The sequence below is a fragment of the Pseudophryne corroboree genome, chromosome 9, assembly GCF_028390025.1.
Source record: "Pseudophryne corroboree isolate aPseCor3 chromosome 9, aPseCor3.hap2, whole genome shotgun sequence".
Lineage (NCBI taxonomy): Eukaryota > Metazoa > Chordata > Amphibia > Anura > Myobatrachidae > Pseudophryne > Pseudophryne corroboree.
This window is the reverse complement of record NC_086452.1, coordinates 93,033,819-93,059,349: the sequence shown is the minus strand read 5'-3', so window position 1 is coordinate 93,059,349 and position 25,531 is coordinate 93,033,819. Positions and strand designations below refer to the sequence as shown.

The 25,531-nt window shown below is 50.3% G+C and overlaps 1 protein-coding gene across 3 annotated transcripts in view; it reads left to right on the top strand.

Moving 5' to 3' along the window:
• Positions 1-25,531, top strand: part of GLIS1 (GLIS family zinc finger 1) — a 406,284-nt gene that overhangs the window by 159,567 nt on the left and 221,186 nt on the right. The window lies entirely within an intron of this gene.

Below are 25,531 nucleotides of genomic sequence, written 5' to 3'. Positions count from 1 at the left end.
GGGGAATAGACGGGCTCCGCAGGAGACAGGGCACTTTAAGAAAGAATTTGGATACTGGTGTGCACTGGCTCCTCCCTCTATGTCCCTCCTCCAGACCTCAGTTAAGGAAACTGTGCCCGGAAGAGCTGACATTACAAGGAAAGGATTTTGGAATCCAGGGTAAGACCCATACCAGCCACACCAATCACACCGTATAACTCGTGATAAACTTACCCAGTCAACAGTATGAACAACAACAGAGCATCAGACAAACCTGATGCAACCATAACATAACCCTTATTTAAGCAATAACTATATACACGTATTGCAGAAGAAGTCCGCACTTGGGATGGGCGCCCAGCATCCACTACGGACTATGAGAAATAGATTTACCGGTGAGTAAAATCTTATTTTCTCTAACGTCCTAGTGGATGCTGGGGACTCCGTAAGGACCATGGGGATTATACCAAAGCTCCCAAACGGGCGGGAGAGTGCGGATGACTCTGCAGCACCGAATGAGCAAACACAAGGTCCTCCTCAGCCAGGGTATCAAACTTGTAGAACTTTGCAAAGGTGTTTGAACCCGACCAAGTAGCTGCTAGGCAAAGCTGTAATGCCGAGACCCCTCGGGCAGCCGCCCAAGAAGAGCCCACCTTCCTTGTGGAATGGGCTTTTACTGATTTTGGCGGTGACAATCCAGCCGCAGAATGAGCCTGCTGGATCGTGTTACAGATCCAGCGAGCAATAGTTTGCTTTGAAGCAGGAGCACCCAGCTTGTTGGATGCATACAGGATAAACAGCGAGTCAGTTTTCCTGACTCCAGCTGTTCTGGCTACATAAATCTTCAAAGCCCTGACTACATCTAGTAACTTGGAATCCTCCAAGTCACGAGTAGCCGCAGGCACCACAATAGGTTGGTTCAAATGAAAAGATGACACCACCTTTGGCAGAAATTGCGGACGAGTCTGTAATTCTGCCCTGTCCATATGGAAAACCAGATAGGGGCTTTTACATGACAAAGCCGCCAATTCTGACACACGCCTAGCCGAAGCTAAGGCCAATAGCTTGACCACTTTCCACGTGAGATATTTTAACTCCACAGTCTTAAGTGGCTCAAACCAGTGAGATTTCAGGAAACTCAACACCACGTTAAGATCCCAAGGTGCCACTGGTGGCACAAAAGGGGGCTGAATATGCAGCACTCCCTTTACAAACGTCTGAACTTCAGGTAGAGAAGCTACTTTTTTATGAAAGAAAATGGATAGGGCCGAAATCTGGACCTTAATGGACCCCAATTTTAGGCCCAAAGTCACTCCCGACTGTAGGAAGTGAAGGAAAAGGCCCAGCTGGAATTCCTCTGTAGAGGCATTCCTGGCCTCACACCAAGCAACATATTTTCGCCGTATACGGTGATAATGTTTAGCCGTCACGTCCTTCCTAGCCTTTATCAGCGTAGGAACAACCTCATCCGGAATCCCTTTTTTCTACTAGGATCCGGCGTTCAACCGCCATGCCGTCAAACGCAGCTGCGGTAAGTCTTGGAACAGACAAGGTCCCTGCTGCAACAGATCCTGCCCTAGAGGTAGAGGCCATGGGTCCTCTGTGAGCATTTCTTGCAGCTCTGGATACCAAGTCCTTCTGGGCCAATCCGGAACAATGAGTATTGTTCTCACTCCTCTTTTCCTTATGATTCTCAGCACCTTGGGTAAGAGAGGAAGAGGAGGAAACACATAAACCGACTGGAACATCCACGGTGTCACCAGTGCGTCTACAGCTATCGCCTGAGAGTCTCTTGACCTGGCGCAATACCTCTGTAGCTTTTTGTTGAGGCGGGATGCCATCATGTCCACCTGTGGCAGTTCCCACCGACCTACAATCTGCGCGAAGACTTCTTGATGAAGTCCCCCCTCTCCCGGGTGAAGGTCGTGCCTGCTGAGGAAGTCTGCTTCCCAGTTGTCCACTCCCGGAATGAACACTGCTGACAGTGCTCGTACGTGATTCTCCGCCCATCGAAGAACTCTGGTGGCTTCCGCCATCGCCACCCTGCTCCTTGTGCCGCCTTGGCGGTTTACATGAGCCACTGCGGTGATGTTGTCTGATTGAATCAGCACCGATTGGTTGCGAAGCAGGGTCTCCGCTTGACTTAGGGCGTTGTATATGGCCCTTAGTTCCAGGATATTGATGTGAAGGCAAGCCTCCTGACTTGACCACAGCCCTTGGAAACTTCTTCCCTGAGTGACTGCCCCCCACCGTCGAAGGCTTGCATCCGTGGTCACCAGGACCCAGTCCTGAATGCCGAACCTGCGGCCCTCGAGAAGGTGAGTATTCTGCAGCCACCACAGGAGAGACACTCTGGCCCCGGGGGATAGGGTGATTAACCGATGCATCTAAAGATGTGATCCGGACCACTTTGTCCAGTAAGTCCCATTAGAAGGTCCTCTCATGGAACCTGCCAAAAGGAATAGCCTCGTATGATGCCACCATCCTTCCCAGGACTCGAGTGCAGTGATGCACTGACACCTGTTTTGGTTTTAATAGATTCCTGACCAGTGTCACGAGCTCCTGAGCTCTCTCTATCGGGAGATAAACCCTTTTCTGGTCTGTGTCTAGGATCATGCCTAGGAGAGACAGATGAGCTGTAGGAACCAACTGCGACTTTGGAATATATAGAATCCAGCCGTGTTGCCGTTATACTTCCAGAGAAAGTAATACGCTGTTCAGCCACTGCTCTCTTGATCTCGCTTTTATGAGGAGATCGTCCAAGTACGTGATAATAGTGACACCTTGCTTCCGCAGGAGCACCATCATTTCCGCCATTACCTTGGTGAATATTCTCGGGGCCGTGGAGAGACCAAACGGCAACGTCTGAAATTGGTAATGACAATCCCGTACCGCAATTCTGAGGTACGCCTGATGAGGTGGATAAATGGGGACATGAAGGTATGCCTCCTTTATGTCCCGAGTCATGATAAAATCTCCCCCTTTCAGGCTTGTAACGACCGCTCTTAGCGATTCCATCTTGAACTTGAACCTTTTCAGGTATATGTTCAGGGATTTTAAATTCAATATGGGTCTGACCGAACCGTCTGGTTTCGGGACTACCACATGGTCGAATAATAACCCCCTCCTTGTCGAAGGAGGGGATCCTTGACCACCACCTGTTGAAGATACAATTTGTGAATTGCAGTTAACCAAGTTTCCCTCTCGTGGGGGGAAGCCGGCAGGGCCGTCAGTGAGGAGGCATCTTCTCAAAGTCCAGCTTGTATCCCTGAGACACAATATCTATTGCCCAGGGATCTAACAGGGAGTGAACCCACTTGTTGCAGAACTTACGAAAGCGTGCCCCCACCGGGCCTAGCTCCGTCTGTGGAGCCCCAGCAACATGCAGTGGATTTTCATAGAGGCCGGGGAGGACTTCTGTTCCTGGGAACTAGCTGTGTTGTGCAGCTTCTTTCCTCTGGCCCCGCCTTGGGCAAGAAAGGACGCACCTCGGACTTTCTTGTTTCTTTGTTCGAAAAGCTGCATTTGATAATGACGTGCTTTCCTAGGCTGTGCAGGAATATAAGGCAAAATATCAGAATTACCAGCTATAGCCGTGAAGACCAGGTCCGAGAACCCTTCTCCACACAATCCTCAGCCTTCCATATGCCACTTAAGTTGGCATCATCTGTCCATTGCATATTCTACAGGACACGTCAAGCAGAAATCGACATAGCTTTGACTCTAGGACCCAGTATACTCATGTCTCTTTGGGCATGTTTGATTATATATATATCTTAAGACAGCATCTTTAATATATATACATATTTCTCTATATACATACATATATATATATATATCTATATATATATATCTATACATACTAGGGTCTCAATTTCTGCTGCTAAGGTACCTGTCCACACCGCCCCAGCGCTATAAACCCATGCCGACACAATCGCCGGTCTGAGTAGTGTACCAGAATGTGCACGCTATCTGCAGGATCCCTGAGAATAGCTATGGCTACCTTCTGGGCAAATGTGACACCCTAGGGGAAGATTCCCATCACATCCTGGCACTAGTGGGGAAAGGATACTGCCTGAGAATTCTTTGTGGGAAGCTGCAGTCTCTTGTCTGGAGATTCCCGCTCTTTTTCCTCATGAGAGGAGGGAAATTTACCTCAGCTTTCTTCCCCTTAAACATGTGTACCCTTGTGTCAGGGACAAATGAGTCATCAGTGATATGCAAATCATCTTTATTACAATAATCATATATTGAATACTTTTCTGCCATTTTGGCTGTAACTTTGCATTATCGTAGTCGACACTGGAGTCAAACTCCGTGTCGATATCAGTGTCTATTATTTTGGATAGTGAGCATTGAGAGACTCTGAAGGTCTCTGCGCCATAGGGACAGACATGGGTAGATTTCCTGTCTGTTCTCTAATCTTTTGTGCAATAAATTCACCTTAGCACTTACACATATCCAAACAGGTGTCGGCGTTGTCGACGGAGACACCCTCTCACACACATATTAGCTCCATCTCCTCCTTAGGGGAGCCTTTTACCTCAGACATGTCGACACACACGTACCGACACACCACACACACAGGGGATGCTCTATTTGAAGACAGTTCCCCCACAAGGCCCTTTGGAGAGACAGAGAGAGAGTATGCCAGCACACACCCCAGCGCTATATGACCCAGGAATCACACAGTAACGTAGTGTTAACCCAGTAGCTGCTGTATATATTGTTTTTACACCAAATTTATGTGCCCCCCCTCTCTTTTTCACCCTCTTCTATCGTGCTTCTGCAGGGGAGAGCCTGGGGAGCTTCCTCTCAGCGGAGCTGTGGAGAGAAAATGGCGCTGGTGAGTGCTGAGGAAGAAGCCCCGCCCCCTCAGCGGCGGGCTTCTGTCCCGCGATTTTGTGTAAAATAATGGCGGGGGCTCCTGCATATATACAGTGCCCAGCTGTATATATGCCCACTTTGCCAAGAGGTCTCTAATTGCTGCCTAGGGCGCCCACCCCTGCGCCCTGCACCCTACAGTGACCGGAGTGTGTGGGTGTAATGTGGGAGCAATGGCGCACAGCTGCAGTGCTGTGCGCTACCTCATATGAAGACTGGAGTCTTCTGCCGCCGCTTTTGAAGTCTTCTTGCTTCTCACGCCGGCTTTTGGCTCTGCGAGGGGGACGGCGGCGCAGCTCTGGGATCGGACGACCAAGGGTGCGTTCCTGTGTTCTATCCCTCTGGAGCTAATGGTGTCTTCGCGCAGATTGTAGGTCGGTGGGAACTGAAACAGGTGGACATGATGGCATCCCGCCTCAACAAAAAGCTACAGAGGTATTGCGCCAGGTCAAGAGACCCTCAGGCGATAGCTGTAGACGCACTGGTGACACCGTGGATGTTCCAGTCGGTTTATGTGTTTCCTCCTCTTCCTCTCATACCCAAGGTGCTGAGAATCATAAGAAAAAGAGGAGTGAGAACAATACTCATTGTTCCGGATTGGCCAAGAAGGACTTGGTATCCAGAGCTGCAAGAAATGCTCACAGAGGACCCATGGCCTCTGCCTCTAAGGCAGGATCTGTTGCAGCAGGGACCTTGTCTGTTCCAAGACTTACCGCAGCTGCGTTTGACGGCATGGCGGTTGAACGCCGGATCCTAGTAGAAAAAGGGATTCCGGATGAGGTTATTCCTACGCTAATAAAGGCTAGGAAGGACGTGACGGCTAAACATTATCACCGTATACGGCGAAAATATGTTGCTTGGTGTGAGGCCAGGAATGCCCCTACAGAGGAATTCCAGCTGGACCGTTTCCTTCACTTCCTACAGTCGGGAGTGACTTTGGGCCTAAAATTGGGGTCCATTAAGGTCCAGATTTCGGCCCTATCCATTTTCTTTCAAAAAGAACTAGCTTCTCTACCTGAAGTTCAGACGTCTGTAAAGGGAGTGCTGCATATTCAGCCCCCGTTTGTGCCTCCAGTGGCACCTTGGGATCTTTACGTGGTGTTGAGTTTCCTGAAATCACACTGTTTTGAGCCGCTTAAAACCGTGGAGTTAAAATATCTCACGTGGAAGGTGGTCATGCTATTAGCCTTGGCTTCGGCTAGGCATGTGTCAGAATTGGCGGCTTTGTCACATAAAAGCCCCTATTTGGTTTTCCATATGGACAGGGCAGAATTGCGGACTCGTCCGCAATTTCTGCCAAATGTGGTGTCATTTTTTCATATGAACCAACCTATTGTGGTGCCTGTGGCTACTCGTGACTTGGAGGATTCCGAGTTACTGGATGTAGTCAGGGCTTTGAAGGTTTATGTAGCCAGAACGGCTAGAGTCAGGAAAACTGAGTCGCTGTTTATCCTGTATGCGTCCAACAAGCTGGGTGCTCCTGCTTCAAAGCAAACTATTGCTCACTGGATCTGTAACACGATCCAGCAGGCTCATTCTGCGGCTGGATTGCCGCTTCCAAAATCAGTAAAAGCCCACTCCACAAGGAAGGTGGGCTCTTCTTGGGCGGCTGCCCGAGGGGTCTCGGCATTACAGCTTTGCCGAGCGGCTACTTGGTCAGGTTCAAACACCTTTGCAAAGTTCTACAAGTTTGATACCCTGGCTGAGGAGGACCTTGTGTTTGCTCATTCGGTGCTGCAGAGTCATCCGCACTCTCCCGCCCGTTTGGGAGCTTTGGTATAATCACCATGGTCCTTACAGAGTCCCCAGCATCCACTAGGACGTTAGAGAAAATAAGATTTTACTTACCGGTAAATCTATTTCTCGTAGTCCGTAGTGGATGCTGGGCGCCCGTCCCAAGTGCGGACTTCTTCTGCAATACTTGTATATAGTTATTGCTTAAATAAGGGTTATGTTACGGTTGCATCAGGTTGTCTGATGCTCTGTTGTTGTTCATACTGTTAACTGGGTAAGTTTATCACGAGTTATACGGTGTGATTGGTGTGGCTGGTATGAGTCTTACCCTGGATTCCAAAATCCTTTCCTTGTACTGTCAGTTCTTCCGGGCACAGTTTCCTTAACTGAGGTCTGGAGGAGGGACATAGAGGGAGGAGCCAGTGCACACCAGTATTCCTAATTCTTTCTTAAAGTGCCCTGTCTCCTGCGGAGCCCGTCTATTCCCCATGGTCCTTACGGAGTCCCCAGCATCCACTACGGACTACGAGAAATAGATTTACCGGTAAGTAAAATCTTATTTCTCTATCGTCCTAGTGGATGCTGGGGTTCCTGAAAGGACCATGGGGAATAGCGGCTCCGCAGGAGACAGGGCACAAAAAGTAAAGCTTTCCGATCAGGTGGTGTGCACTGGCTCCTCCCCCTATGACCCTCCTCCAAGCCTCAGTTAGATTTTTGTGCCCGGCCGAGAAGGGTGCAATCTAGGTGGCTCTCCTAAAGAGCTGCTTAGAAAAGTTTAGCTTAGGTTTTTTATTTTACAGTGAGTCCTGCTGGCAACAGGATCACTGCAACGAGGGACTTAGGGAAGAAGAAGTGAACTCACCTGCGTGCAGGATGGATTGGCTTCTTGGCTACTGGACATCAGCTCCAGAGGGACGATCACAGGTACAGCCTGGATGGTCACCGGAGCCTCGCCGCCGGCCCCCTTGCAGATGCTGAAACAAGAAGAGGTCCAGAATCGGCGGCAGAAGACTCCTCAGTCTTCTAAAGGTAGCGCACAGCACTGCAGCTGTGCGCCATTTTCCTCTCAGCACACTTCACACGGCAGTCACTGAGGGTGCAGGGCGCTGGGAGGGGAGCGCCCTGGGAGGCAAATGAAAACCTATTTGGCTAAAAAATACCTCACATATAGCCTCCGGGGGCTATATGGAGATATTTAACCCCTGCCAGAATCCACTAAAGAGCGGGAGACGAGCCCGCCGAAAAAGGGGCGGGGCCTATCTCCTCAGCACACAGCGCCATTTTCCTTACACAGCTCCGCTGGTCAGGACGGCTCCCAGGTCTCTCCCCTGCACTGCACTACAGAAACAGGGTAAAACAAGAGAGGGGGGGGCAAAATAGTGGCAAAAATTATATTATAAAAGCAGCTATACAGGGAGCACTTATTATAAGGCTATCCCTGTCATATATAGCGCTTTGGTGTGTGCTGGCAAACTCTCCCTCTGTCTCCCCAAAGGGCTAGTGGGGTCCTGTCTTCGTTAAGAGCATTCCCTGTGTGTCTGCTGTGTGTCGGTACGTGTGTGTCGACATGTATGAGGACGATATTGGTGTGGAGGCGGAGCAATTGCCAAATATGGGGATGTCACCTCCTAGGGGGTCGACACCAGAATGGATGCCTTTATTTATGGAATTACGGGATAGTGTCAACACGCTAAAGCAGTCGTTTGACGACATGAGACGGCCGGACAATCAATTAGTGCCTGTCCAGGCGCCTCAAACACCGTCAGGGGCTGTAAAACGCCCTTTGCCTCAGTCGGTCGACACAGACCCAGACACAGGCACTGATTCCAGTGGCGACGGTGACGAATCAACCGTATTTTCCAGTAGGGCCACACGTTATATGATTTTGGCAATGAAGGAGGCGTTACATTTAGCTGATACTACAGGTACCACTAAACAGGGTATTATGTGGGGTGTGAAAAAACTACCTATAGTTTTTCCTGAATCAGAAGAACTAAATGAGGTGTGTGATGAAGCGTGGGTTGCCCCCGATAAAAAGATGCTAATTTCAAAGAAGTTATTGGCTTTATACCCTTTCCCGCCAGAGGTTAGGGCGCGCTGGGAAACACCTCCTAGGGTGGACAAGGCGCTCACACGCTTATCTAAACAAGTGGCGTTACCCTCTCCTGAGACGGCCGCACTTAAAGATCCAGCAGATAGGAGGATGGAAAATATCCAAAAAAGTATATACACACATACAGGTGTTATACTACGACCAGCTATAGCGACAGCCTGGATGTGCAGTGCTGGAGTAGCTTGGTCAGAGTCCCTGATTGAAAATATTGATACCCTGGATAGGGACAATGTTTTACTGTCTTTAGAGCAAATAAAGGATGCATTTCTTTATATGCGTGATGCACAGAGGGATATCTGCACACTGGCATCACGGGTAAGTGCTATGTCCATTTCGGCCAGAAGAAGTTTATGGACGCGACAGTGGTCAGGCGATGCGGACTCAAAACGGCATATGGAAGTTTTGCCGTATAAAGCGGAGGAGTTATTTGGAGTCGGTCTATCAGATTTGGTGGCCACGGCTACAGCCGGGAAATCCACCTTTTTACCTCAAGTTACTCCCCAACAGAAAAAGACACCGACTTTTCAACCGCAGCCCTTTCGTTCCTTTAAAAACAAGAGAGCAAAGGGATATTCATATCTGCCACGAGGCAGAGGAAGGGGGAAGAGACAGCAACAGGCAGCTCCTTCCCAGGAACAGAAGCCCTCCCCCGCTTCTACAAAAGCCTCAGCATGACGCTGGGGCTTCTCAAGCGGACTCGGGGGCGGTGGGCGGTCGTCTCAAGAATTTCAGCGCGCAGTGGGCTCACTCGCAGGTAGATCCCTGGATCCTGCAGATAATATCTCAGGGATACAGGTTGGAACTAGAGACAGATCCACCTCGCCGTTTCCTGAAGTCTGCTTTACCAACGTCCCCCTCCGAAAGGGAGACGGTCTTGGAAGCCATTCACAAGCTGTACTCTCAGCAGGTGATAGTCAAGGTACCTCTTCTACAACAAGGAAAGGGGTATTATTCCACTCTATTTGTGGTACCGAAGCCGGATGGCTCGGTAAGACCTATTCTAAATCTGAAGTCCTTGAACCTGTACATAAAGAAGTTCAAGTTCAAGATGGAGTCACTCAGAGCAGTGATAGCGAACCTGGAAGAAGGGGACTTTATGGTATCCTTGGACATCAAGGATGCGTACCTCCACGTTCCAATTTACCCCTCACACCAGGGGTACCTCAGGTTCGTCGTACAAAACTGTCACTATCAGTTTCAGACGCTGCCGTTCGGATTGTCCACGGCACCTCGGGTCTTTACAAAGGTAATGGCCGAGATGATGATTCTTCTTCGAAGAAAAGGCGTATTAATTATCCCATACTTGGACGATCTCCTGATAAGGGCAAGGTCCAGAGAACAGCTAGAGATGGGATTAGCACTGTCTCAAGAAGTGCTAAAACAGCACGGGTGGATTCTGAATATTCCAAAATCCCAGTTAATGCCAACAACTCGTCTGCTGTTCCTAGGGATGATTCTGGACACGGTTCAGAAAAAGGTTTTTCTCCCGGAGGAAAAAGCCAAGGAGTTATCCGAGCTTGTCAGGAACCTCCTAAAACCAGGAAAGGTGTCTGTACATCAATGCACAAGAGTCCTGGGAAAAATGGTGGCTTCTTACGAAGCAATTCCATTCGGCAGATTCCACGCAAGAATTTTCCAGAGGGATCTGTTGGACAAATGGTCAGGGTCGCATCTTCAGATGCACCAGCGGATAACCCTGTCTCCAAGGACAAGGGTATCTCTTCTGTGGTGGTTGCAGAGTGCTCATCTATTGGAGGGCCGCAGATTCGGCATACAGGATTGGATCCTGGTGACCACGGACGCCAGCCTGAGAGGCTGGGGAGCAGTCACACAAGGAAGAAACTTCCAGGGAGTGTGGACGAGCCTGGAAACGTCTCTTCACATAAACATTCTGGAACTAAGAGCAATCTACAATGCTCTAAGCCAGGCAGAACCTCTGCTTCAGGGAAAACCGGTGTTGATTCAGTCGGACAACATCACGGCAGTCGCCCATGTGAACAGACAGGGCGGCACAAGAAGCAGGAGTGCAATGGCAGAAGCTGCAAGGATTCTTCGCTGGGCAGAGAATCATGTGATAGCACTGTCAGTAGTGTTCATCCCGGGAGTGGACAACTGGGAAGCAGACTTCCTCAGCAGACACGACCTTCACCCGGGAGAGTGGGGACTTCATCCAGAAGTCTTCCACATGCTGGTAACCCGTTGGGAAAGACCAATGGTGGACATGATGGCGTCTCGCCTCAACAAAAAACTGGACAGGTATTGCGCCAGGTCAAGAGATCCGCAGGCAATAGCTGTGGACGCGCTGGTAACGCCTTGGGTGTACCAGTCGGTGTATGTGTTTCCTCCTCTGCCTCTCATACCAAAAGTATTGAGAATTATACGGCAAAGAGGCGTAAGAACGATACTAGTGGTTCCGGATTGGCCAAGAAGGTCTTGGTACCCGGAACTTCAAGAGATGATCACGGAAGATCCGTGGCCTCTACCTCTAAGGAGGGACTTGCTTCAGCAGGGTCCCTGTCTGTTTCAAGACTTACCGCGGCTGCGTTTGACGGCATGGCGGTTGAACGCCGGATCCTAAAGGAAAAAGGCATGCCGGAAGAAGTCATTCCTACTTTGATTAAAGCAAGGAAGGAAGTAACCGTGCAACATTATCACCGCATTTGGCGAAAATATGTTGCGTGGTGCGAGGATCGGAGTGCTCCGACGGAGAAATTTCAACTGGGTCGATTCCTACATTTCCTGCAATCAGGATTGTCTATGGGTCTCAAATTGGGATCTATTAAGGTTCAAATTTCGGCCCTGTCGATTTTCTTCCAGAAAGAATTGGCTTCAGTCCCTGAAGTCCAGACTTTTGTTAAGGGAGTGCTGCATATACAGCCTCCTGTGGTGCCTCCAGTGGCACCGTGGGATCTCAATGTGGTTTTGGACTTTCTAAAATCTCATTGGTTTGAACCACTAAAAAATGTGGATTTGAAATATCTCACATGGAAAGTGACCATGCTACTAGCCCTGGCTTCGGCCAGGAGAGTGTCAGAACTGGCAGCTTTATCTTACAAAAGCCCATATCTGATTTTCCATTCGGACAGGGCGGAACTGCGGACTCGTCCGCATTTTCTCCCTAAGGTGGTGTCAGCATTTCATCTGAACCAGCCTATTGTAGTGCCTGCGGCTACAAGTGACTTGGAGGACTCCAAGTTACTGGACGTTGTCAGAGCATTGAAAATATATATTGCAAGGACAGCTGGAGTCAGAAAATCTGACTCGTTGTTTACATTGTATGCACCCAACAAGATGGGTGCTCCTGCGTCTAAGCAGACGATTGCTCGTTGGATCTGTAGCACAATCCAACTTGCACATTCTGTGGCAGGCCTGCCACAGCCTAAATCTGTAAAGGCCCACTCCACAAGGAAGGTGGGCTCATCTTGGGCGGCTGCCCGAGGGGTCTCGGCATTACAACTTTGCCGACCAGCTACGTGGTCAGGGGAGAACACGTTTGTAAAATTTTACAAATTTGATACTCTGGCTAAGGAGGACCTGGAGTTCTCTCATTCGGTGCTGCAGAGTCATCCGCACTCTCCCGCCCGTTTGGGAGCTTTGGTATAATCCCCATGGTCCTTTCAGGAACCCCAGCATCCACTAGGACGATAGAGAAAATAAGAATTTACTTACCGATAATTCTATTTCTCGGAGTCCGTAGTGGATGCTGGGCGCCCATCCCAAGTGCGGATTATCTGCAATAATTGTACATAGTTATTGTTAACTAATTCGGGTTATTGTTGTAGGGAGCCATCTTTCAGAGGCTCCTCTGTTATCATACTGTTAACTGGGTTTAGATCACAAGTTGTACGGTGTGATTGGTGTGGCTGGTATGAGTCTTACCCGGGATTCAAAATTCCTCCCTTATTGTGTACGCTCGTCCGGGCACAGTACCTAACTGAGGCTTGGAGGAGGGTCATAGGGGGAGGAGCCAGTGCACACCACCTGATCGGAAAGCTTTACTTTTTGTGCCCTGTCTCCTGCGGAGCCGCTATTCCCCATGGTCCTTTCAGGAACCCCAGCATCCACTACGGACTCCGAGAAATAGAATTATCGGTAAGTAAATTCTTATTTTTTTGATAGCAACTGGGCAAAACCATGTGCACTGCAGGGGAGGCAGATATAACATGTGCAGAAAGAGTTAGAATTGGGTGTGGTGTGTTCAATCTGCAATCTAATTTGCAGTGTAAAAATAAAGCAGCCAGTATTTACCCTGCACAGTAATAAAATAACCCACCCAAATCTAACTGTTTCTGCACATGTTATATCTGCCTCCCCTGCAGTGCACATTGGCCCTCATTCCGAGTTGTTCGCTTGTTATTTTCCTTCGCATCGGTGCGATTTTCCGCTAACTGCGCATGCGCAATGTTCGCACTGCGGCTGCGTCAAGTAAATTTGCTAAGAAGTTTGGTATTTTACTCACGGCATTACAAGGTTTTTTCTTCGTTCTGGTGATTGGAGTGTGATTGACAGGAAGTGGGTGTTTCTGGGCGGAAACTGACCGTTTTATGGGTGTGTGTGAAAAAACGCTGCCGTTTCTGGGAAAAACGCAGGAGTGGCTGGAGAAACGGGGGAGTGTCTGGGCGAACGCTGGGTGTGTTTGTGACGTCAAACCAGGAACGAAACTGACTGAACTGATCGCAGTGGCAGAGTAAGTCTGGAGCTACTCAGAAACTGCTAAGAAATTTCTATTCGCAATTTTGAGAATCTTTCGTTCGCAATTCTGCTAAGCTAAGATTCACTCCCAGTAGGCGGCGGCTTAGCTTGTGTAATGCTGCTAAAAGCAGCTTGCGAGCGAACAACTCGGAATGAGGGCCATGGTTTTGCCCAGTTGCTATCAAAAATCCTGCTGCGATCAACTTGGAATTACCCCCAATATTTACTTCTAAGCTCCTAGATCTAGAATCTGTTACAGCGTTGGTTGCTCAGACGAGAGTATCACTTGGAGTAGCTATCAGATATACCCATGTCCGATGGGTCATGAATCATTGAAGGTGAAGTTGATGAATAGACATACAACACAAGACTTTGAAGCACCAACCAAGAAAGTCACATCCAAACTTTACTTGTGCAATCGGTAGGAGTGAGGGCTTTATATTTGCTGCATGCAAGTGTAGTCTGTTAGTCCCTATATTCCGATAAGATAATTTACTATGTGAAAACTGTTACTTGATACACCTTTTTTACTTTCAGTTTGATTTGCTCATGTACTTGAGCAAAACTATTGCTGATAGTGGCCCTGAGCTTTCAATTAACATCTCTCTGGTACTAGAATAGTAGTTGCAATATCTGCCTGCTATAAATGCATCGTAATCTCAATGGATTGCTCCTGATTGTCAGTGGGATGTACCAAAGGATTGTGGTATATCGCATTGATACTAATTAATATCACAAAGGACAGCTCTCCTAATAAGAGCAGTCCTTTGCGATGCGCTGTGGCTGTTGGACTTCCGTGTCTGTGGGGGATGCTGGGAGGCAGGGGCGTATCTACCTATTGGCCAGGATGGCACTCGCCAGGGGCGCAAGCTGTGGAGGGGCGCCTCCTGGCGGTGCCACCCACGGCCAGGGGGTAGATTCACTGTGTCCCCCACCCACACGGATGCCCGGCAACGACCACAGAAGGCAGCAGTGGCAACCACTGTTCTTGTCTCCGGGGTCCGGCAACGTTCCGCAGTCCACACTACAATCAAGTAATTCTGCAATACTACTGCTCCCAGCAGCCATTGCTGCTGAGAGCTCACAGCAGCAATGGCTGCTGGGAGCTGTAGTTTTGCAGAGTTACTTGATTGTAGTGCGGACCCTGGAGACAAGAACAGTGGTTGCCGCTGCTGCCTTCTGTGGTCATTGCCAGGCATCCACGCCGGGATGCCGGGTTGGTCCCTGCTTGGCCGGCTCCGAGGTCCACTCAGTGGCGTAATATATATAAGATGTACTACTGTGTAGCGTGACGTGAATAACGGACAATACTGTGTGGTGTAATGTCAGTAAGGGACACTACTGTGTGATGTAATTTGAAGTGGAGTGTCACGGTCCGGCGGATTGGGTTCCGGGACCAGCTGTACTTATCTGTCCGGATGCTCTTGCGCGGTCCCTCCGGTGGGGGTGCGGGCTGCTGGCGAGGGGCACAACTTGCAGACATGTCTGGGAGGAGAGGTCTCAGAGGCAGCAGCAAACATTTGTGCAGCTTCAAGCTGCAGAGGTCCGGGATGGGCGTCACCGCCTTGGAAGGGTCAGCTAATCTAAAACACTCAGTCACCTGCAAGGTTTGCAAAACCAATGGGAAACAGTCTGCAGGTATAAATCTAAGGATTTCTGGGTAAGCAAATTGCCAGTGCAACGTCTCTCACACAGCCTTGTGTGTGCTAGTTCCCTGTGCTCCACAGCATTGCTTCTAAAGCATCCTGTTTCCTGAGTTCTCACCTGGATTGCTGGATCTACACCCGATTATTTCTCCTCGCATGCTGACCTCTCCGAGTCACCATCCCTCTCAGTGAGTCTCAGTTACCCCAGTCTACAGTCTTCCTATCCGGGTTTCCGCCAGACGTTCGTCCACAGACGTACAGGTCCTGCCGACGCAACTGCTCTAACAAGTAAACAGCTAGGGCACCTGTGGAACCTCCTCTAAAGCTCTATGAAAAAGACTTTCATTCAACCTGCTCGGCTAATCCTGCCTAAAGTCACCGATACCAAACCGCAAGCCACAATTCCGGTTTCACAAAACCCAGTCCCCGTGACATGGAGTTACTATTGTGTGACCATCAGGGGCGGATTGGCCCACCAGGATACCATGACAGATTTCGAAGGGCTGGTACCATATCCCCCTCATCCAGGCCGATTCACACTCAGGCTGGGCTGGCTCACACTGCTTCCAGTACTTGTGGTTCATTGAAATGCAATCCGGAAGTTAGGCTAGCGGGCACTTCCAAGTGCCGCTAGCCGTGAAAAGTGGTGATGCTGTTCTATCCAGCCCAGCAGCATCCTCTCCCTGGCCCTGGCCAATGGTTTCTTCAACGAGCCCGGTCCAGGAGCAGCAGCAAAGCGATGGTCGGAGCCGGGTTCACTACACCCGCTGCCACCCCAGCTCCCGCACTCTCACTGAACTGGCCAGAGCGACGACTGAGCACTGAATGGAACCCGGCAGAGAGGTTATTTTTAATTATATTATTTGCATTATCATGATGGTGTAAAGGATAGGGAGTCCCCGGTCACAGTGTATGGTTTGGGGACTGGACAGGAGCAGGATGTACTTTGTTCTCAGGATGCCAGCTGACCAGGCAGCACTCACAGCCAGCCCTGGGACAATCTCTAATACAACGTCCTTCAGCCCTATAGCTGCCCAATGTCTGTCCATGTTGATGGGCCTATTTATGCGGTGCCTATGTATGTAATGCGGTGGCTATGTATGTAATGTGGTGCTAGTCGTATAATGCAGTGATATGCGTGTAGTGCAGTGCTATACCTGTAATGTTGTGCTATTCGTGTTATTTGGTGCTATTTGTGTAATGCAGTGCTATACGTGTAGTGCTATACATGTAATGCGGTGCTATACAGAGGCGGAACTACTGGCAGTGCAAGCAGTGCGTTGCACTGGGGCCCGCCTCTGTCCAGGGGCCCAAGCATGTAATGAGTCAAACTGACTCATTACATGCCGCTGTGCGCTGCGGGCAACCGCTGCCCACAGCGCACAGCCGCCCGGAGAGGAGCAGCGGCACTGACGGGGGAAGGAGGAGGAGGGAGGTGAAGGAGGGAGCCGCAGCAGCGCTTTGTTACTGGTGGAGGCGCTGCTGCTGCTGCCCCTCTGCTTCACTATAGGCTGTCTTCCGAGAACAGCCTATAGTGAAGCAGAGGGGCAGCAGCAGCAGCGCCTCCACCAGTAACAAAGCGCTGCTGCGGCTCCCTGCCGGGAATCGTCTGACGCGGCTGCACCGAGGAGCCTGAGCCGCCGGAGAGGGTAAGTATAATTCTTCTTTCTTTCTTTTTCTCTTTTTCTTTCTTTCTTTCTTTCTTTCTCTTTCTTTCTTTCTTGGGCCTGCCTGCCGCTATGTGTAAAAATGGGGGACTGCCTGCCGCTATGTGTAAAAAGGGGAATCAGCCTGCCGCAATGTGTAAAAAGGGGGGACTGCCTGACGTAATGTGTAAAAAGGGGGAATCAGCCTGCCGCAATGTGTAAAAAGGGGGGACTGCCTGACGTAATGTGTAAAAAGGGGGAATCAGCCTGCCGCAATGTGTAAAAAGGGGGACTGCCTGACGTAATGTGTAAAAAGGGGAAATCAGCCTGCCGCAATGTGTAAAAATGGGGGACTGCCTGCCGCTATGTGTAAAAAGGGGTAATCTGCCTGCCGCTATGTGTAAAAAGGGGTAATCTGCCTGCCGCAATGTGTAAAAATGGGGAATCTGCCTGCCGTAATGTGTAAAAATGGGGACGCTGTCTGCCGTAATGTGTAACAAGGGCACGCTGCCTGCCGTAATGTGTAAAAAGGGGACGCTGTCTGCCGTTATGTGTAAAAAGGGGATGCTGTCTGCCGTAATGTGTAACAAGGGCACGCTGTCTGCCGTTATGTGTAAAAAGTGTACGCTGTCTGCCGCTATGTGTAACAAGGGCATGCGGTCTGCCGTTATGTGTAAAAAGGGCACGCTGTCTGCCGTTGTGTAAAAATGGCACGCTGTCTGCCGTTGTGTAAAAATGGCACGCTGTCTGCCGTTATGTGTAAAAAGTGCACGCTGTCTGCCGTTATGTGTAAAAAGGGCACGCTGTCTGCCGTTATGTGTAAAAAGTGCACGCTGTCTGCTGTAATGTGTAAAAAGAGGAATCTGTCCGCTGTAAGGTGTAAAAGGGTCTCTACCTGGTGTAGTGGTGCTACTGTGCGGCATAATTTGAATAATGGAGACTACTGTGTACCGTTTTATGAATTGGTATTATTTTGTGGCCACATCCCTTCCCCGCGAAGCCACGCCACTATGTATTTTTGCGCGCGCCTACGGCGCGCACTACCCCTGTTTAGCATGCAGGGGTGGGGCTCCGATGCCGTTTCTTGCACACAGTGCTAAAATGTCTAGTTACGGCACTGTTGCTAGGTATCCATTTCTCTGGCCCTGAGCATGTCCCCCTCACCAGATCCTCTCCAGGGGTGAGGGGGTGGACTTGGATGGGATATGTGTGGGGGGAGATGTGGGGGGGGGGGGGGCAAAGCATTTTGTCGCACCTGGGCCCACCGCTCGCTAGTTCCGCCACTGGTGCTATACGTGTAATGCAGTGCTATTTGTATAATGTGGTGCTATTCATGTAATAATGTGGTGGCTATGTACGTAATATGGTGGCTGTGTATATAATCAGGGGCGGATTGGCCACTGGGACAGATTCTGCTGCGCTGGTCCCCTGTGTCTGTGTTTCACTACTTGTGTGTTCTCCCTTCCTGTACTGTGCTGTATGTAGTGTGTGCTCCCCCTCCCTGTACTGTGCTGTGTATGTAGTGTGTGCTCCCACCCTGTACTGTGCTGTATGTAGTGTGTGCTCCCTCCCTGTACTGTGCTGTGTGTAGTGTGTGCTCCCTCCCTGTACTGTGCTGTATGTAGTGTGTGCTCCCCCTCCCTGTACTGTGCTGTATGTAGTGTGTGCTCCCTCCCTGTACTGTGCTGTATGTAGTGTGTGCTCCCTCCCTGTACTGTGCTGTATGTAGTGTGTGCTCCCTCCCTGTACTGTGCTGTATGTAGTGTGTGCTCCCCCTCCCTGTACTGTGCTGTATGTAGTGTGTGCTCTCTCCCTGTACTGTGCCATATGTAGTGTGTGCTCCCTCTCTATACTGTGCCGTATATAGTGTGTGCTCCCTCCCTGTACTGTGCTGTATGTAGTGTATGCTCCCCCTCCATGTACTGTGCCGTATGTAGTGTGTGCTCCCCCTCCCTGTACTGTGCCGTATGTAGTGTGTGCTCCCTCCCTGTACTGTGCCGTATGTAGTGTGTGCTCCCTCCCTGTACTGTGCTGTATGTAGTGTGTGCTCCCTCCCTGTACTGTGCTGTATGTAGTGTGTGCTCTCTCCCTGTACTGTGCTGTGTGTAGTGTGTGCTCCCTCCCTGTACTGTGCTGTATGTAGTGTGTGCTCCCTCCCTGTACTGTGCTGTATGTAGTGTGTGCTCCCTCCCTGTACTGTGCTGTATGTAGTGTGTGCTCTCTCCCTGTACTGTGCTGTATGTAGTGTGTGCTCCCTCCCTGTACTGTGCTGTATGTAGTGTGTGCTCCCTCCCTGTACTGTGCTGTATGTAGTGTGTGCTCCCTCCCTGTACTGTGCTGTGTATGTAGTGTGTGCTTCCTCCATGTACTGTGCTGTATGTAGTGTGTGCTCCCTCCCTGTACTGTGCTGTATGTAGTGTGTGCTCCCTCCCTGTACTGTGCTGTATGTAGTGTGTGCTCCCTCCCTGTACTGTGCTGTATGTAGTGTGTGCTCCCCCTCCCTGTACTGTTCTGTATGTAGTGTGTGCTCCCTCCCTGTACTGTGCTGTGTGTAGTGTGTGCTCCCTCCCTGTACTGTGCTGTATGTAGTGTGTGCTCCCTCCCTGTACTGTGCTGTATGTAGTGTGTGCTCCCTCCCTGTACTGTGCTGTATGTAGTGTGTGCTCCCTCCCTGTACTGTGCTGTGTATGTAGTGTGTGCTCCCTCCCTGTACTGTGCTGTATGTAGATGTGTGCTCCCTTCCTGTACTGTGCTGTATGTAGTGTGTGCTCCCCCTCCCTGTACTGTGCTGTATATAGTGTGTGCTCCCTCCCTGTACTGTGCATGTAGTGTGTGCTCCCTCCCTGTACTGTGCTGTATGTAGTGTGTGCTCCCTCCCTGTACTGTGCTGTATGTAGTGTGTGCTCCCTCCCTGTACTGTGCTGTGTATGTAGTGTGTGCTCCCTCCCTGTACTGTGCTGTATGTAGTGTGTGCTCCTACTCCCTGTACTGTGCTGTATATAGTGTGTGCTCTCCCTCCCTGTACTGTGCTGTATGTAGTGTGTGCTCCCTCCCTGTACTGTGCTGTATGTAGTGTGTGCTCCCTCCCTGTACTGTGCTGTATGTAGTGTGTGCTCCCTCCCTGTACTGTGCTGTATGTAGTGTGTGCTCCCTCTCTGTGCTGTGCTGAATGTAGTGTGTGCTCCCTCCCTGTACTGTGCTGTATGTAGTGTGTGCTCCTACTCCCTGTACTGTGCTGTATATAGTGTGTGCTCTCCCTCCCTGTACTGTGCTGTATGTAGTGTGTGCTCCCTCCCTGTACTGTGCTATATGTAGTGTGTGCTCCCTCTCTGTGCTGTGCTGAATGTAGTGTGTGCTCCCTCCCTGTACTGTGCTGTATGTAGTGTGTGCTCCCTCCCTGTACTGTGCTGTATGTAGTGTGTGCTCCCTCCCTGTACTGTGCTGTATGTAGTGTGTGCTCCCTCCCTGTGCTGTGCTGTATGTAGTGTGTGCTCCCTCCCTGTACTGCGCTGTATGTAGTGTGTGCTCCCTCCCTGTACTGTTCTGTATGTAGTGTGTGCTCCCTCCCTGTACTGTGCTGTATGTAGTGTGTGCTCCCTCCCTATACTGTTCTGTATGTAGTGTGTGCTCCCTCCCTGTACTGTGCTGTATGTAGTGTCTGCTCCCTCCCTATACTGTTCTGTATGTAGTGTGTGCTCCCTCCCTGTACTGTGCTGAATGTAGTGTGTGCACCCTCCCTGTACTGTGCTGTATGTAGTGTGTGCTCCCTCCCTGTACTGTGCTGTATATAGTGTGTGCTCCCTCCCTGTACTGTGCCATATGTAGTGTGTGCTCCCTCTCTATACTGTGCCGTATGTAGTGTGTGCTCCCTCCCTATACTGTTCTGTATGTAGTGTGTGCTCCCTCCCTGTACTGTTCTGTATGTAGTGTGTGCTCCCTCCCTGTACTGTGCTGTATGTAGTGGGTGCTCCCTCCCTGTACTGTGCCGTATGTAGTATGTGCTCCCTCCCTGTACTGTGCCGTATGTAGTGTGTGCTCCCTCCCTGTACTGTGCCGTATGTAGTGTGTGCTCCCTCCCTGTACTGTGCCGTATGTAGTGTGTGCTTCCTCCCTGTACTGTGCTGTATGTAGTGTGTGCTCCCTCCCTGTACTGTGCTGTATGTAGTGCGTGCTCCCTCCCTGTACTGTGCTGTATGTAGTGCGTGCTCCCTCCCTGTACTGTGCTGTGTGTAGTGCGTGCTCCCTCCCTGTACTGTGCTGTGTGTAGTGTGTGCTCCCTCCCTGTACTGTATGTAGTGTGTGCTCCCTCCCTGTACTGTGCTGTATGTAGTGTGTGCTCCCTCCCTGTACTGTGCTGTATGTAGTGTGTGCTCCCTCCCTGTACTGTGCTGTGTATGTAGTGTGTGCTTCCTCCCTGTACAGTGGTCTGTATATTGTGTGTTCCCTCCCTATACTGTTCTGTATGTAGTGTGTGCTCCCTCCCTGTACTGTGCCGTATATGTAGTGGGTGCTCCCTCCCTGTACTGTGCCGTATGTAGTGTGTGCTCCCTCCCTGTACTGTGCCGTATGTAGTGTGTGCTCCCTCCCTGTACTGTGCCGTATGTAGTGTGTGCTCCCTCCCTGTACTGTGCCGTATGTAGTGTGTGCTCCATCCCTGTACTGTGCCGTATGTAGTGTGTGCTCCCTCTCTGTACTGTGCCGTATGTAGTGTGTGCTCCCTCCCTATACTGTTCTGTATGTAGTGTGTGCTCCCTCCCTGTACTGTTCTGTATGTAGTGTGTGCTCCCTCCCTGTACTGTGCTGTATGTAGTGTGTGCTCCCTCCCTGTACTGTGCTGTATGTAGTGTGTGCTCCCTCCCTGTACTGTGCTGTATGTAGTGTGTGGTCCCTCCCTGTACTGTGCTTTTTGTAGTGTGTGTTCCTACTCCCTGTACTTTGAAACATATAAGGTTAAAGAAAGGGGTTTGTAGAATGAAAAATCAATAAAATCAAAAGTAGATTAAAGGCATGACTGCAGTGTTAGTAGACACTGAAAGTGGGCTTATCAGTCCTTGTATATTCAGACGTACAGATATGCATCATGGAAGGGTATTGTAGCAGCATATGCATAAAGGGGGTCATTCCGAGTTGATCGCTCGCTGCCGATTTTAACAGCGCTGCGATCAGTTAAAAAAATGCCGAAACTGTGCGTCGTACAGGTACAAAGAGCATCGTTGGTGTGCAATGCTTTTAGCGACGAATCCATTCGCACAGCCGATCGCAAGGAGATTGACAGGAAGAGGGCGTTTGTGGGTGGCAACTGACCGTTTTCTGGGAGTGTTTGGGAAAACGCAGGCGTGTCCAGGTGTTTGCAGGGCGGGTATCTGACGTCAATTCTGGGACCTCCGTCGCTAGAATCATCGCACAGGATAAGTAATTAGGGCTGGTCTTGTTTTGCACAAAATGTGTTCGTGTTGCTCGGCTGCACATGCGATCACACTTGCAAAGCGAAAATACACTCCCCCATGGGTGGCGACAATGCGTTTGCACAGCTGTTAGAAGTATCACATGTGTAATATATAGGGGTGTAGCTACCATAGGTACTGTGACTGCCTACCAGTGCAATGCCTCACCTACTGGTGTGATCTCCACGTCCTGTGACACAATCCTCCTGCAGGTGCTGTGACTACCTACCAGTGCAATGCCCACCTACTGGTGTGGTCCCCACCTCCTTTTGACACGATCCTCCTGCTGGTGCTGTGACTACCTACCAGTACAATGCCTCACCTACTGGTGTGATCTCCACCTCCTGTGACACGATCCTCCTGCTGGTGCTGTGACTGCCTACTAGTGCAATGCCTCAGCTACTGGTGTGATCTCCACCTACTGTGACACAACACAATCCTCCTGCTGGTGCTGTTGTTACTGCTTACCAGTGCAATGCCCCACCTACTGGTGTGATCTCCACCTACTGTGACAAGATCCTCCTGCTGGTGCTGTGACTGCCTACCAGTACAATGCCTCACCTACTGGTGTGGTCCCCACCTCCTTTTGACACGATCCTCCTGCTGGTGCTGTGACTACCTACCAGTGCAATGCCTCACCTACTGGTGTGGTCCCCACCTCCTTTTGACACGATCCTCCTGCTGGTGCTGTGACTACCTACCAGTGCAATGCCTCACCTACTGGTGTGATCTCCACCTTCTGTGACACAACACAATCCTCCTGCTGGTGCTGTGACTGCCTACCAGTGCAATGCCCCACCTACTGGTGTGATCTCAACCTCCTGTGACACGATCCTCCTGCAGGTGATGTGACTGCCTACCAGTGTAATGCCACACCCATCGGTGTGATCTCCACCTCCTGTGACACAATCCTACTGCTGGTGCTATGACTGCCTACCATGCTGCATTAGCTTTGCTTACTACCACTGTGGGTAATGCTAACAGTTTGCTTAAGCCCAATTTGTGGTGGACCCCGCTAATAGCTGACTTACTCCAACCTACATGAGGCTACTTTTCATACATTTCCAGGGCCACTTTACGTTCTCAATCCAACCCTGTCTGGTATGGAAGAAATGTGAATGATAAATCAATGTAAATGTACCAGGAGGTATTGACAATCCTTTATAACATTATCAGATAGTGTGAATTTCTTACACTGTTTCCAAGACAATTAATTAATTTAACTTGTTAGTTAAGTGAAAGGAAGACATGATATTTTCCGGGAGATGTATCAAGCCGTGGAGAGAGATACAGTTGAGTATTTGCCCAAATCAAATGAAGCTTTTAACTACAGGTATTATTTCATGTACCGTGGTAGATAAGTGACAGAAGATGATTGGGTGGTTTGGACATCTGCACTTTATCTCTCTCCAAGGCTTGATACATCTCCCCAAGAGTGCTGTATATAAAATATATGTCTGGCTGCTATACAGCAGGCCAGGAGCACCAGCAGGACAGTAGAGTAACAGTCATATCAGTAATAATTTGCGGACCCTGTGAAATTAGCATGCAGTAAAGACGGGAGACTCAGTCAATAAATACATAAAACATTTTTTTAGTATATGTTAAAATATAAAAAGTTTATTATGTGGAATATTTAATAAATAATATTTGCGAGACATCTCCAAAAACAGTCGGTTTTGGGGGCTGCCCACAAATATTATCCAGCCCCTGAATGTATTTATTGGGGACTGCAATGAATATTTGAGATATCTATTGCGTTCCTCCTATTTTGAACACAAAAGCAGCCACCAAAAGTTTCTACGGCAGATGGTAAACTGTGAAACTCACCAAGCTCCAGAATGCAAAGCATTTCTGAGTTTGGCCCGGCAGCTAATGCCATTTCTAAATGGCTTTTGTAGCCTGTGGGCTACATTATGCAATAATTCCCAGGAGAAGGACTTGGGATCCCTCTGCATTACTGTCTGCTCTCACATACGCAGTCTGACGATTGTACATGTGAACTAGCGCAGCTGGGGTCTAAACCCAGAAGTAAAGTGATCGCATTAGCAATTATTTTACTTCTTATACATTGCAGGGATGGGCATGAGATTGGTACTCATTATGGCATAAAAGCTACACCTCTGGACTCACAAAGAGTCATCCTTCAGCACTCAGGAGAGGAAAACCCCCTTGGGGGGAAACCTCTGGGGAACCATGGCCTCGGGATCGCCCTTCCCTCTGGGCATTGAGGTGTACTAATAGAGGGGTCAGTATGCTATCCCAGCGCATGGGATCCCGGTGGTTGTCATACCGATGCCAGGATCCCAGTTCAGAAAAGACTGACAGGGGTGGGTAAGGGGTGTTCTCCCCCCCCCCCCCCGCCAACCTTGCCTGTCCGCAGTCTAACCCTAACCTCCCCCCTTTGTGCCTAACCCTCCCGTGGAGGTGCCTAATCCTAACCTCCATCCCTGCTGCCTAAACCTAACCCTCCCTTCCCGCAGCCTAACCACTCCCGGGGGTGCCTAACCCACCCAACCCACAGCCTAACCCTAACTTCCCCCACCCGCAGCCTAACCCTATCCTCCCCCCACCTGCAGCCTAATCCTAACCCCCCGCCTGATGCCTAAACCTAACCCCCCACCTGATGCCTAAACCTAACCCTCCCTTCCCCGCAGCCTAACCACCCTCGGGGGTGCCTAACCCTAACCAACCCTACCCGCTGACTAACCCTAACCTCCCCCCACACACAGCCTAAACCTAACACCCTGCCTGATGCCTAAACCTAATCTCCCCACCTGATGCCTAAACCTAACCCTCCCTCCCCCGCAGCCTAACCACCCACTGGGGGTCCCTAACCCACCGTACCCACAGCCTAACCCTATTCTCCTCCCACCCGCAGCCTAACCCCTCCACCTGATGCCTAACCCTCTTCCTTTCCCCACCCCCTAACCCTGCCTGTCCGCAGTCTAACCCTATCCTCCCCCCTTTGTGCCTAACCCTCCCACAGAGGTGCCAAATCCTAACCTCCGTCCCTGCTGCCTAAACCTAACCCTCCCTCTCCCGCAGCCTAACCACCCCCCCCCCCCCCCCCCTCTGTCCCTGCTGCCTAAAACTAACCCTCCCTCGCAGTCTAACCACTCCCGGGTGTGCCTAACCCTACTAACCCTAACCCACCCTACCAGCAGTCTAACGCTAACCTCCCCCACACGCAGCCTAAACCTAACCCCCTGCCTCATACCTAAACCTAACACCCCGCCTGATACCTAAACCTAACCCAGTGCCTGATGCCTAAACCTGACCCCCCGCCTGATGCCTAAACCTAACCCTTCCTCCCCCGCAGCCTAACCACCCCCAGGGGTGCCTAACCCACCCTACCCGCAGCCTAACCCTAACCTCCCCCCACCCACTGCC